The 13,984-nt window shown below is 38.7% G+C and overlaps 1 protein-coding gene across 1 annotated transcript in view; it reads left to right on the top strand.

Moving 5' to 3' along the window:
- Positions 1-13,359, top strand: part of LOC138032240 (neurogenic locus notch homolog protein 1-like) — an 86,150-nt gene extending 72,791 nt beyond the window's left edge. Inside the window, exons 38-43 of the mRNA XM_068879868.1 lie at positions 527-822; positions 1,545-1,792; positions 3,296-3,535; positions 4,447-4,742; positions 5,452-5,699; positions 12,116-13,359. The gene's annotated coding sequence lies outside the window, so the exon portion shown is untranslated. The remainder of the gene's footprint in view (positions 1-526; positions 823-1,544; positions 1,793-3,295; positions 3,536-4,446; positions 4,743-5,451; positions 5,700-12,115) is intronic.
- The last annotated feature ends 625 nt before the right edge of the window (positions 13,360-13,984 follow it).

Raw genomic sequence — 13,984 nt, 5'->3', positions numbered from 1 at the left:
CTGAAATGCGCGTACACACTCCTTAAATTGTTCGAGTTGGTGCTCACAATTCGGTCAACTGAGTTTACTACTAATAATAATACTTTATTCCCATTCAAATTATCTTGAAATTAAAGGAGGGTCTTGAGGCTATCCTCTTTAAAGTTTCCCGTAATAAAAATTAACAAACAAAAAATAACAAAGTTATATATAATATTAAAGAGGCCCTGTTATATGGGAGTTTTAGTCATCCCCTTATCACTAAAATTCCGGGGGCAGTTATCCCTCATCGCGGCTAAAATTACTGAGACGGGTATCCCTAAAACTACTTATCTTTGGAATTTGAGTTGATATGGTGATTGAAGCTCGGTTTATCTCGGGCTAATTTCCAAAACTGCTGCCGATCCATTCCCAATCTTGACTCGATTCTTGCCCATACTGATTTGTAGTTTTTCTTCGTTGTAGTCATAAAGAGAGAGAATTTTTGAAGTGCATCATTTTCCATTCTGACACAATGTGCTAGCCATTTGATCTGTTGTTTTTCTAGACTATACTTACAAATGCGAATTAACTACCAAGAAACCGTCCTTATCTACTTGCGCGGTTGGTGGGCGGGCAAAATCCCGGCAAGTAAAGCCACTGTAAAGAAGACACGATGTCTGCAAGCGCCTTTGGACAAACGACGGGATGCATTACGCTTACGAATAAGGAAAACATCACAGGACGACGATGAGGAAGAAGAGAAACAAGAGAAAGACGAAAAGGAATGAGGAGAACACGAATGGCAAAACAACGATAGCCAAGCTCATGGCTGTCAGAGAAGTGATCGCAAAGCAACATCAAGTTAGTGCGCAAGACAAAGAAAAATAAAAAAAGCAGTGGTGACAAACATAAGCAAGCCCATTGTTTGTAATTATTTGCTGGACGTTTCATAGCTTTCGATATACATCCTCAGAAGTGACTGTTAACTACAAATTTGAACTAATAAGTAACTAATGATTAATTAATAATGATTTATTAATAATTTAACAATTAGTTAACAGTCACTTCTGAGGATGCATGTCGAAGCACACGAAACGTCAAGTGAGTAATTTCAAACAGTGCGCTTGTTTATGTTTGTCACGCCGCCGTTTGCGTCTTATTTTTGTTGTAGTACTTATAACTTAGGTAAAGACGGCAATCAATAATGCCGTGTAACACTGGTCAAGATTCCCCTGTCCCCTCGCCTCGCAACCTCGTTCCCAGGGCTTCTCCCTCATTTGGGGGCGGGGCTTTCCCTACCGCCCCGCCCCCACCTGAGGGAGAAGCCCTGGGAATGAGGTTGCCCCCCCTCAAAAAAAATATATTATAATTATTATAATTAATGTATTTATAATAATTACCATTATAATTATTAGTATAATTATTATTCTAATTATGATAATTATGATAATTATTATTATTATTATTAAAAACAGTATTAGGTTAATTTCGGGCGCAGACCATTTTTTGTATGAAAAATTATAAAATGTACATAAATAAATGTTAAAAAATTAACTGATACAAAATATTTTAATCTGTTGCAGTTGCAAGGCGTTCTGATGTGCCTACAGTGTGGAGATGAGTTGACTGTACGTGGTTGGAGGAGGTGCTGTCCCAGGGATAATTTGCTTATTGAAACCTGCTAAACCAGTGAAGCTACAACATGAGAACCCTCAGTTAATATGAACAACTCTTTGCCAGCTTTTTAGCTTGTGCGGACAAGCAGAAGAACTACTTGTTCATCTCTTTTTGCTGATGTCAACAAGTTCATGGCAGGATCATTGACTCAGTGGTAAGAATTTTCAAATGTATTTTACGTCAAGTAAAATTCATTTTCTCTCTCGTTTAGAGCTGACCATGTTTTGGAGACCGCTTTCTGAAAACCTTAAGGTTAAGATAACCTTAATTTTAAGATTTTATCGTCGCCCCTGTCTCTTTCCACCCTAAGTAAATTCATGAAGATAAACCATTATAAGGAAAAGGGATGGGTATATAGGCTAGAAGTCATTTTCCCTATCCGGTTATAGTACTTTCGACTCTGTACTTAAATATTATTTTACCGTCCAAATCTTGAAAGTGGATTGCTTTTATTGGGTGGGTAATTGTTAAAGCTTAAGAGTGTAAATAAAATATCTTCCGGAACGTAGTGCCGTAGTTTAATTCCTTTTTCACTGCTTATTTAGCGCTTTGTCATGCGTGCTAGTCATAATCTGTTTGCGTTGTTAAGAAATTGACATAATTCCTAAACTTATGTTCAGTTGGCTCTTTCTCTCCACTTTACATACACTGGTGTCTTGCTTTCAAAATGGTAAAGTTAATGCTTATCCCTTTTCCCTATAACCATTTACCTACATGTACTTAGTTTAAGGTAAGAAGAGACAGGAACGACGTCAAAATTCCAATAATAAGATTAAGTTAACCTTAAGGTTTTCAGAAATCAGTCTCCAAAACATGGTCAGCTACAAACAATAATGATGTGAATTCATCAGAAGTTTTAACTTGTTCCTTTTTATAAGACAAATACGTAAGTTACCTTCTAGAGGTCAAAACAGCACTTCCTCCAGGCACAGTCAACTCGTCCCTACACTGTATGCACATCAGAATGCCTTCTAACTGTCATAGCAGACAAGAATGTATAAGGGGTTAGGGTAAGGTTAAAGCTATTTTCCCTATCCGGTTATTCCATCCTTTTCAGTGTAAATGAAATATCTTCCGGAGCGTAGTGGCATAGTGCAATTCCTCTGTCACTGCTTAGCTTACGTATTAGTCTTAAAAATAGAACCAGTTCAAACTTCTGATAAATTCATGCCCATACCGTTTATAGCTGACCAAAGGAGACCGCTTCCTGGATACCTTAAAGTTAACTTAACCTTATTAATGGCCATGGGCCTTTGACGTCACCACTGTCTCTTCCCACCCTAAACTAAATACATGTAGATAAATCATTATAAGGAAAAGAGATAAGTCATTTTCCCTATGCGGTTATGGTATTTTCAACTCTGTATTTAAAAATGATTTTATCGTCTAAATCTTGAAAAAGTATTGATTTTTTGGGGGTGGGTAATTCGTCAAAGAGTGTAAATAAAATACGTCCTTTAGCCACGCTGTAAAGGCGTAGTAAAATTCCTCTATCACTGCCTAGTGCCAGTCACAAAGTGAAATTCCTAGAGTTTTGTTCAGTTGGGTCTTTTTCTCCTCGGTACATGGTGTCTTACTTTGAAACCGATAAAGTTATAATAAGTGATTGGTGTTAACGTAACTCCAACCCCTAACCCCTTCTTTCCTCGTGTTTCAGTTAGAAGGCGTTCTGATGTGCATATACAGTGTAGGGACGTGTTGCCTGAGAAAGTGCTGTCTAGAATTTGCAGTTTGAAGCCTGTTAAACTCGTGACGCTACATCCTAGCAACTCGCAGTTTATATGAGCAACTCTTTGCGAGCTTTTTATCTTTTGTGGACAAGCAGAACTGGAAGAAGTGAAATACTTGGTTCGTCTCTGTTTGTGGTAAAGACGTCCATGGCAGGATTCCCTCAACGGTAAGAATTTAAATTCAGTTCAAGTGGTTTATACGTTCATTTTTCTTCTAAAAAGAACAATTTCAAACTTCGGAAGCATTCACGTTTTTCCTCGCTTGAAGCAGATCATGTTTTGAATTTTTGGAAACCGCTTTCTGGATACCTTAAGGTTAAGGTTTGCGGGATATTCTACTGAAGCATGTGCTATGCTACGTGGCGCAGTTTAGTGCTTTGTCCTGCGAGCTCATGTGATTCGTCATAGGATAGATTCCGTCAATATTGTTCACAGTCCGTTAAAGATCTTAAAAAAGTAACATTCCTAAGTTGTGTTCAGTTTGGTCTTTCTATTTAGCACTTCCGCAAAACCTTTAAAATCAGAAACACAACCACATCCTACTACAATACATCAGGTAAAACACAGATAGCCGCATCTTACAAGAGCTTACAATCTCCATGCAGGTTATCTTGTCGGCTGAAATGCGCGTACACACTCCTTAAATTGTTCGAGTTGGTGCTCACAATTCGGTCAACTGAGTTTACTACTAATAATAATACTTTATTCCCATTCAAATTATCTTGAAATTAAAGGAGGATCTTGAGGTTATCCTCTTTAAAGTTTATGGGAGTTTTAGTCATCCCGTTATCACTAAAATTCCGGGGGCCTTTATTTCTTATCGCGGCTAAAATTACTGAGACGGGTCTCCCCAAAACTACTTATCTTTGGAATTTGATTTGATATAGTGATCGAAGCTCGGTTTATCTGGGGCTAATTTCCAAAACTACTGCCGGTCCATTCCCAATCTTGACGCGATTCTTGCCCATACTGATTTGTAGTTTTTCTTCGTTGTAGTCATAAAGAGAGAGAGTTTTTGAAGTGCATCATTTTTCATTCTGACACAATGTGCTAGCCATTTGATCTGTTGTTTTTCTAGACTATACTTACAAATGCGAATTAACTACCAAGAAACCGTCCTTATCTACTTGCGCGGTTGGTGGGCAGGCAAAATCCCGGCAAGTAAAGCCACTGTAAAGAAGACACGATGTCTGCAAGCGCCTTTGGACAAACGACGGGATGCATTACGCTTACGAATAAGGAAAACAACACGGGACGACGATGAGGAAGAAGACAAACAAGAGAAAGACGAAAAAGAATGAGGAGAACACGAATGGCATAACAACGATAACCAAGCTCATGGCTGTCAGAGAAGTGATCGCAAAGCAACATCAAGTTAGTGCGCAAGACAAAGAAAAATAAAAAAAGCAGTGGTGACAAACATAAGCAAACCCATTATTTGTAATTATTTGCTGGACGTTTCATAGCTTTCGATATACATCCTCAGAAGTGACTGTTAACTACAAATTTCAACTAATAAGTAACTAATGATTAATTAATAATGATTTATTAATAAGTTAACAATTAGTTAACAGTCACTTCTGAGGATGCATGTCGAAGCATACGAAACGTCAAGTGAGTAATTTCAAAGAATGCGCTTGCTTATTTTTGTCACGCCGCCGTTTGCGTCTTATTTTTGTTTTAGTACTTATAACTTAGGTAAAGACGGCAATCAATAATGCTGTGTAACACTGGTCAAGATTCCCCTGTCCCCTCGCCTCGCAACCTCGTTCCCAGGGCTTCTCCCTCATTTGGGGGCGGGGCTTTCCCTACCGCCCCGCCCCCACCTGAGGGAGAAGCCCTGGGAATGAGGTTGCCCCCCCTCAAAAAAAAATTATTATAATTATTATAATTAATGTATTTATAATAATTATCATTATAATTATTAGTATAATTATTGTGATAATTATGATAATTATCATAATTAGAAATACAGTATTAGGTTAATTTCGGGCGCAGACCATTTTTGATATGAAAAATTATAAAATGTACATAAATACATTTGAAAAAATTAACTGATACAAAATATTTTGATCTGTTGCAGTTGCAAGGCCTTCTGATGTGCCTACAGAGTGGAGATGAATTGACTGTACGTGGTTGGAGGAGGTGCTGTCGCAGAGATAATTTGCTTATTGAAACCTGCTAAACCAGTGAAGCTACATCATGAGAACCCTCAGTTAATATGAACAACTCTTTGCCAGCTTTTTAGCTTGTGCGGAAAAGCAGAAGAACTACTTGTTCATCTCTTTTTGCTGATGTCAACAAGTTCATGGCAGGATCATTGACTCAGTGGTATGAATTTTCAAATGTATTTTACGTCAAGTAAAATTCATTTTCTCTCTCGTTTAGAGCTGACCATGTTTTGGAGACCGATTTCTGAAAACCTTAAGGTTTATATAACCTTAATTAATTTTAAGATTTTATCGTTGCCCCTGTCTCTTTCCACCCTAAGTAAATTCATGAAGATAAACCATTATAAGGAAAAGGGATCGGTATACAGGCTAGGGTCATTTTCCCTGTCCGGTTATGGTACTTTCGACACTGTACTTGAGTAACTGAGTAGAGTCTTCTGGGCGTATGTGGGTAGTAGAAATGGGTAGATTTTATTTTGTGGACAAAGAATATTTATCTTAAGCTGGAATGGCGTCGAAAGTCATTCCAATGCGAATGGCGTTTTAGTGGATGCATCTCATTGTTTGCTGAAGTCGCATCTCAGTTGTCTGGCAATTTACATTTATTTTGTTCTCAACTCTGCACAGTCTTCAGGTGAAAAGAAATTGAAAATGTGACAGTGAAGAATTATTTGAAAAAAAGATTTTTGTCTCAGCTTTTCTGGTTCATTATTCATGGTCAAGGTTCTTCCGGAAAGGGTTTTAAATCCTGAACTGTGAGACTGAAATTTATCTAATTGCTGTTGTTTCTTGTTTGCACGCACGCAATTAAAATAGGAATCAATCATCGAGAACGGGTGGGAAAAATGTGGCATCCTGGAGGCTTCAGAAAATAGTGTCCCTGCCTTCGGATTAAGGTTTTCGTGACCTTTTGATTGACTGCTTTGAGTTCGTTTCTTATGTCTTAGAGACTGGAAAAGTAGTGACGTAACATGTTATCGTTTCGTTTTGTTTGTAGCAAGCTGCAATTGCTTTTTCTCAATGCAAATATCCCACTGTATGTGGAGTAAAAGCCATTTTTAGGGGCCGTCGACATATTCACTTTGTCCCCGCTTAACGTCAACTGGACGTTTAGGAGGGGAGGGGGTAAGGCCGTGGACGTAAGTGCGGTGCACTTTTGAACAGTAGCAAACTGACACATTTTTAGAACGCGTGTCAAAATTTGAAGAGAAAGAAGGACAAGTTTAACAAGAAAAGATAGCCTGAAATGTCAGTCGTCTCCCGCCCTCAGCCTTCCCCGACTGACTTTTCAGGCTAAAGAAAAGAATGTCCTTAGTCACCATTAATTCTACATTTAACATTGTGAACTTTTTTACTGTATCCTTAAGCTCTCCCTATTTTTCTTTGGCTGATCGAACAACACTATCCTTTGCAAGACCTTGACCTTTGTTTCACTGAAAAAAACGCGCGATAAACTTTTCATACTTAGATATTGGGTCTTTGTAGATCAGGTATCCTGCACGTTTAGTTTCTTTCAGAGTAGATCCGAACAAGGTTAGTTGTTTTGACATCTCGTCGAACAAGGAAGAAAGCTCGCGGCATCAGTGTCCAGTTGACGTTAAGCGGAGACGAAGTGAACTTGTCGACGGCCCCTTAGTTATATTAACGGGAGTAAATTTTAACGGTTTTTAATTTTGCTGGTGTTTTCCTTCAACTGGAAATTATTTTTGCGGATCAAGTACTGTCCGCAAAATCCGCAAAAATTACACCCCGCGAAATAAAATTGCTACACCGTTACTTCCGGCTTCTGCGATACCATTTGTTGCAAACGTAAACCCAAAAAAATTTTGACCTGTCATCAGAGTAGACTGAAAAGAAGAGAAAATATGAAGCGGAAACAACATGTTCAGTCCTTCCTTAGTATGTGACATAAACGTTTGCTTAGTGCAACTCCATTTAAAGAAGAAATGAGTCAGTGAAATTTACTCAAGAGCGTGTTTTGTTATCTTTAAACTGGATTTATTACCAAAGCTTAAAAAAGTAAAAAACCTCAAAATGGGGCCGGACATTACAAAATAATTAAACGTGTGAACGTGTAAGCCAAAGGGCCTCTGCTGGCATCACATCTGGGTGACCCCTCAAATGGTCTTAATGACCCCCCACTTGAAACAAGTAACAGTTCAATACCACCCAATTCAGTGCCTTCTGTTTTTGTGTAAAACGTACCACAAGCAACCCAGTGTACGCTTCATGGAGTATCTAGTTTATTGATACGTGTTACAGGGTCCTTAAGTGTCAGACGAAGATTTCCTTATAGGTTCCACAGCTTTTCCTTCTAGGACCAGAGAATCTCCATTCCTATCTGAAATAAAGCCGTGGCAAAAACTGCTTTAAATGAAAATTGTTTAAAGAGTGTTTGCATCAGGAAAAAAGAATTATTAGAATCGCTTACAACTTTGAAATTTACTGGGCACGGCCGTCTTAAATAATTCAGTTGTGTCCTTAATAACACTTAATAAAAAGAGTCTAATAAGATCTTTTAAAGAACAGGATGCTTCGCAATAGTGTTTGATAACTTGGGTAATATTATTGGAGGAGGAAAACTTGGTACAATTATCCAGGTGGTTATATATTTTTTCACTTTTTAACTGATTAACGCCGCGCGAGGTCATTAATTGAAATGGGTGCCTCCCGATTTTTTGCCAAGGATAAACGCCTTTAAAATTAAACGAAAACACAATTTCAAAGGGTGTAGGTTTAAGGGACACTTCACTATCGTAGAGAGTATTTCAAATCAAATTCACTTGTAAAAACCCACAAGTTAAAACGAAGTGCAACGATGATACGACTGCAGTCGCTCAACTGGGCGAAAGAATGAAAGCTAACTTGTTTCACCTATATGACACATTGTCCAAGTTGCCACCCATGTGTTGCTGTGTTGTCTTTTTGTTTATTTATTACAGTTCAAAGCTCATGAGGGATTATTTTTTGTAACAGATACTATAACAAATATATGACAGGAAAAAACCAAAACAAGATAAAGAAATGTAGAAGAGCCATTGGAGGAAAACGCAAGAGAACCATAGACTCCATACATGGGCGAACCACCGAAAGTAACAATATTCTGCAAATGTGTACTAATGAAAGGAAAATAAAATCAAACAGTTAAAAAAAAGCAAACTTCTAAGTAGTTACATAAGTTCCCCGTTAACCTTGGAATTTCCTGATGAGTTTCGTTTAACGATGAAACTTGGTAACAGCTGGAACGAACATTGAAAGGTAAACTTTTCCAGACAACACTGAAGCACAGAAGTTGCCAATGTATTCAACAAGTACTTTACAGATAGTGTAGCTGCAAATATACAAAAGATATGTGAGAGAGACTTTGCAAACCATGCCAGTGTTTATCAAATTACTGATGAAATTAGACTGAGAGGTAATCTCATGTAATTCTTCTTTTCAAGCGTAGACTTTAAGTGGACTATGTCAAGAAACTACTAGATTATTTGAATCTCAATAAGACCTCTGGATCCGATAATATATCACGACGGGTCCTTGCAGTGTCACCAGAGGCTCTTACCAACCTGATTAACCACTGCATAGCAGCTAATGTGTGGCCAAGTCATAGCAATTTCAGTCCTCTCTATAAGAAGGAGAGTCCTGCCGACAAAACCGATAAATCGTCAAATGTCTGTTCTGACATGCTTTAATATCTAAGATCTTTGAAAGAGTTCAACATGATCAGATGCTGGTCTTTTCCAATTAAATGCTCAGCGATAGATTATCTGGTTTCCTCAGAGGGTCACTCTTGTAAAACTGCTCCTCTTGAAATGCCTGAAGATTTCAGAGCTTCTATAGATAACAAGGAACATTGCGTCGCCATCGCAGTAGACTTGTGAAAGGCATTCGACTCTGTCATATAGCCTACTTCTTTCAAAGTTGAGATACTATGGATTTTCTCAAAGCGCGTTGTGTCTAGTTTGCTCATATCTGTACAGAAGAAGGCAACGTGTCAAGATTTGGAAATCCCCTACTCGGAAAACAATTAAACTTGGAGTCCCTTAAGGGTCTATCTTGGGGCCACTTTTTATCTTGTTAATTAATGATCTCACATATTTTGTTGTTGATGCTAACTTGAGGCTTTATTCTGACGAAACAACGCAGTATTTAGCAAACCCTAATCCAAATATTTTAGAGTTCAATTCACAGAACAACTTTGATGTACTTCATGCAGTCATGGTTTTAGTGTAACTATTTAACAGTAAATGAGGCTATAACCAAACTGTTGTCATAGAGCGATAATCCATCGTATTTCCAGCTTTTTCCAGATCGTACCAGACCACCATTGGATGTTAAGAATATAGAACTGCGTCAGGTGCAATCGTTGGCAGTTCTTATCTTAACAAATACCATGTTAAATATATATGTGGTAAAGTCAGTGCTGAAGTTGCTGCTCTTAGGAGAGTACGCAAACTTATACCTGCTGTAGTGATGATCAATATTTACAAGGCCTTCATCCTGCCACAACTGGAATACTGTGCGCCAGTTTTAGCTGGACTTCCATTTGGACTTCCACCTGGATGCCCTAACAAGCTGGAAATTACTAATCAGTTCGCTGTCAGAACGCTTTTGAATTTTCGTCAGTCAACTCAAGTTAATTATCAATAAGTCCCTGGAGCATCGTAGATATACGGAACCAAACTATATTCAGGAGATGTTTTCATTGCGTCGGAACAATTATTACTTCGCGGGATATTGAAAGCTTATTCCGCCTAGCTTCGAAAGTACATGGACAGGTCCTATCGCTACATCACTTTACACTTCCGGAACAATCTACCTGAGCAAGCAAGAAGAGCGTCCTCTCTAAGCATCTTTAAAATTTTACTACACAATGTTCACTTGACTACCGAGGTCAAGTGCTGCTGTAATCTCTGCGTATTTTAAATTGTACATGTTGCACTTTTACTTCATTCTTAATCCATTGTCTAGGGTAGTATTTTATGAATAGTATACTACTGTCGCGTACCCAGTGCAGCGGACACGGGATGTTGTGCACTGGAGATCGGGAAGTGTCAACCACAGTATAGAACTCAACAGCACAAGTTGACTCAACAGCGTTTAATTTGAACACCAACTCGTCTGAATTATTGTACACATGCGGTGAAAACTAAAAGGGGAAATTACAATGCACGAGATCAAAAAAAAGGGGCTAAGACTAATCACAAAAGAAACAAATTGAAAGCAAAACGAAAGCTACATATAATAGGCCGAAACTTACGTCTGATCCTGTTTAAAGGGCTAAAGAAACTCCAACGTTACGTAACTCCGAAAAAGATAAAACTGCTCTGAAACCTCCAGTGTTGCTCCGAAGATCTCCTAACTCCAACTCCACAAAAACTTAAGGGGCGTTCTCTGATAAGGGTACAATTCACGTGTACAGTCGTAAAAACGGTTAAAAAACACGGGAATGGCTAGTTATATAATTGATTCAAACTGTGAACAATTGTACATGAAGACAGGGGCGTAAAACTCGATAAATGAAACAGAACAGAAACGTATCTTATCCAAGTCAGAACAAAAGCTTAATTACGTAATCAAGTTCTCTTCGATTCAATGTTCATTGTTCATCACAACTACCTAACCGTAGTATTTGATACATTTGTACGTTTTTACTTATATTTTCTAAATTATTTAGCACGTTCATATTTGACCGAGTCTTGTACTCACAAGTGTAATGTGGATAAATAAAGTACTACTACAACTACAATTCTATTGGAAAATGAAAATTTAAAATTGGAGGTCCTTGTGAAATTTTCCCTTAAATTCAACGGTCGAAACCTCTAAGAATGCAATAATCACTACCACTATGAAAATCAATAATGACCAAGTCCATTTAAACCTTACATAAAACGTTGCATCAGCCATAAAGCGTCTCTGTTGAAGAACAAGTTTCATAGTCACTGTCAGTTTCCAAGGTCATTCTTGCTGCCTTTCTCTGTACACGTTTTCGTATCGACAAAGTGACGATAGAGAAAACTATGATGACAAGAAATTGAATACTGCTTGTATTTTTCACGGCTAAGGAACACTGGTGATATAGCATCGGTCACCACAATCAGTAATCCTTTTTGCCCGTCGCTAAGTATCTATAGCTGCACCATAAGAAAATTCACGTGCTCGTGCCCCTTCTACGCTATAGTCACAAATATGAGTTAGGTGCGAAGAAACCGTCCTTATCTTCTTGCGCGGTTAGTGGGCGGGCAAACCCATGACAGTAAACCCATTGAAAAGAAGACACGATCTGTGCAAGCGCATTTGGAAAAAAGACGTGATGAATCACGCTCACGAACAAAGAAAACATTTCATTCATTCATTGAGAAAGACGACGAACAAGACAAAATCGAAGAAGTAGAAGAATGCACCTCGCCACGCCACTGTAAATCCTCCGTTAAAAGTTTGTTATGTGAATGGTTGAACGACTGTTGGCCCAGTTGCGAGATCTCGGTTTCCGTGACCGAGAACTCGGCAACTGGGATGGAATTTATATTTCACCTGTAAACATCAACGCACGCCTAATGTATGTTATGTTGTTCTAAGGTTATCCATTGTTGGATTTTTCTTCCTCGACGATCACCTGGCTGAAGTCCTCCAGATGAATATACTACAATTTTCTTCCCAATAATCGGACCTCGTTCTAATGCAATTTGTCAGGATTTTTGATGGGACTCTAAGCCGCATTTAGAGACTAAAGTGAGATCCATTTGATGCCAGTGGACACCGTCATGCATTATGAAGCATTTAGAAGTTCTGTTGACCTTTTTAATCTCTCGTCTAATGAAGCGCATGCTCAAATTTTAACAGACGATCAAAGGAAAAAAAAAAACAGCAAGACAGACGCATGAGCATTACAATTCCATACTTACCAGGAGCCCATGACTAGGAGCTTACCTCTCTCATACACGTCCTTATGAGTCAACCTTTGCGCGTATCTTTTTATTTTTAGAACGCCACGAGTTCCTCGGCTCTGCACACACTGTTTTAAAAGTCCAATCAGAGTAAAGTCATTGTCTAACGAAAACAAATAAAGCAGTAAAACTGTATTTAAATCGCGCAATTGCAAATTGATGTAAATTTATGTAAATGCGAGTCTCCTGCTCAAGGTTCGTTCTAAAAATAGAAAGATACGCGCAAAGGTTGACTCAAAGATCTACTGCGTATGGAGGTACCTAGTAATGGGCTCCTGACTTACAAGTGGCATTCAGTGCGCTCGCCCAAGTTCAAGAACTTCGCGGGACCCGTGCAAGCGATTGCAATATGTTGTAGCTATCGCTAGAACATCAGTGACACACTTGGCTATCGCCTCGTGTGCCACTTTTTTGTTCTTACCACATTTTGACGTCATCTGTGATCTATTAATTAACAAGACGCACGGCAACATGGAATCTATTTGTTAAACAGATCACAGAAGACATCAAAGTGTGGTAGGAACATCATGGAGACACACTCGGGCCACTTTTTTTTTTATTCTTACCACATTTTGAAGTCATCTGTGATCTATTACTGAACAGACGCACAATAAAATTGAATCTATTTATTTAATATCTCTTCGCAATAACGACCTGAAATTGTCAAATTTAAGGATACTTGGAGTACGAAAGCAGATGAGAATAAATTTTAAATTTCCTCCCAAACATCCATGCCTTTCATACCAGCTGAATTACACACCCTGAACAGCTTGTCATCATCAATTACTAAGCGCTAAGTACGTTGCCTTTTTGTTGTGAATATGTGAGCACCCTGGCTGAGTAAAAACAGAACAATAAAAAAAGAATCGAGTAAACCTAATTTCAGTTATCTTGTCTTTCTGTTGTTGATCCTTAGCATCTTCAATTTTGCAACGCAAAAGAACAAATAGAGAACTTAAGCAAGGACAAAAAAGGACACTGGTCGGAACGGCGCTTAATTTACGGGGGGGGGGAATGAAAATTGATTTTCACATGCTGACGTCCCTTAGGAAACCTTAAATTTGTCCATTTCACGTTGTTGTTTTGCAGACGACGGCAATGAAAAGGACAAAAGTGAAAAACGCAAGTGCAGGGCGTGCAAAGCTATTGTTTGTGACGCTCTCGTTGCCGTCGCCTTTGTCGTTGCTTACGACGGCGACGACGACGACGAAAACGTCACACCGAATTAGAACACATTCGTTAGTCTTTCGTCTTTATTCCATCTTGTTCATGTCGTACAATTTGGGCGAGGAGCAGCACGAATTACAAATCTTTTTTACTGGCTTTCCTTTGATCAAAAGCTCAACGGCTATTTTTTTGAAGCTGTAATTTCAATTAGGAAAGCACGTAATTTGTTCGCCGTTACGCTGACGAGTTAGGTGATTCGGACTTCCGGAGTGACCCGGAAACACTGACTAGCTCTCCCCCTGCCTCCCTCCCCCCCCCCCCCCTCATCCCGCTT

The sequence above is a fragment of the Montipora capricornis genome, chromosome 14 (genome assembly GCF_036669925.1).
Source record: "Montipora capricornis isolate CH-2021 chromosome 14, ASM3666992v2, whole genome shotgun sequence".
In the NCBI taxonomy this organism is placed as follows: domain Eukaryota; kingdom Metazoa; phylum Cnidaria; class Anthozoa; order Scleractinia; family Acroporidae; genus Montipora; species Montipora capricornis.
This window is presented reverse-complemented; position numbering and strand designations above follow the sequence as displayed.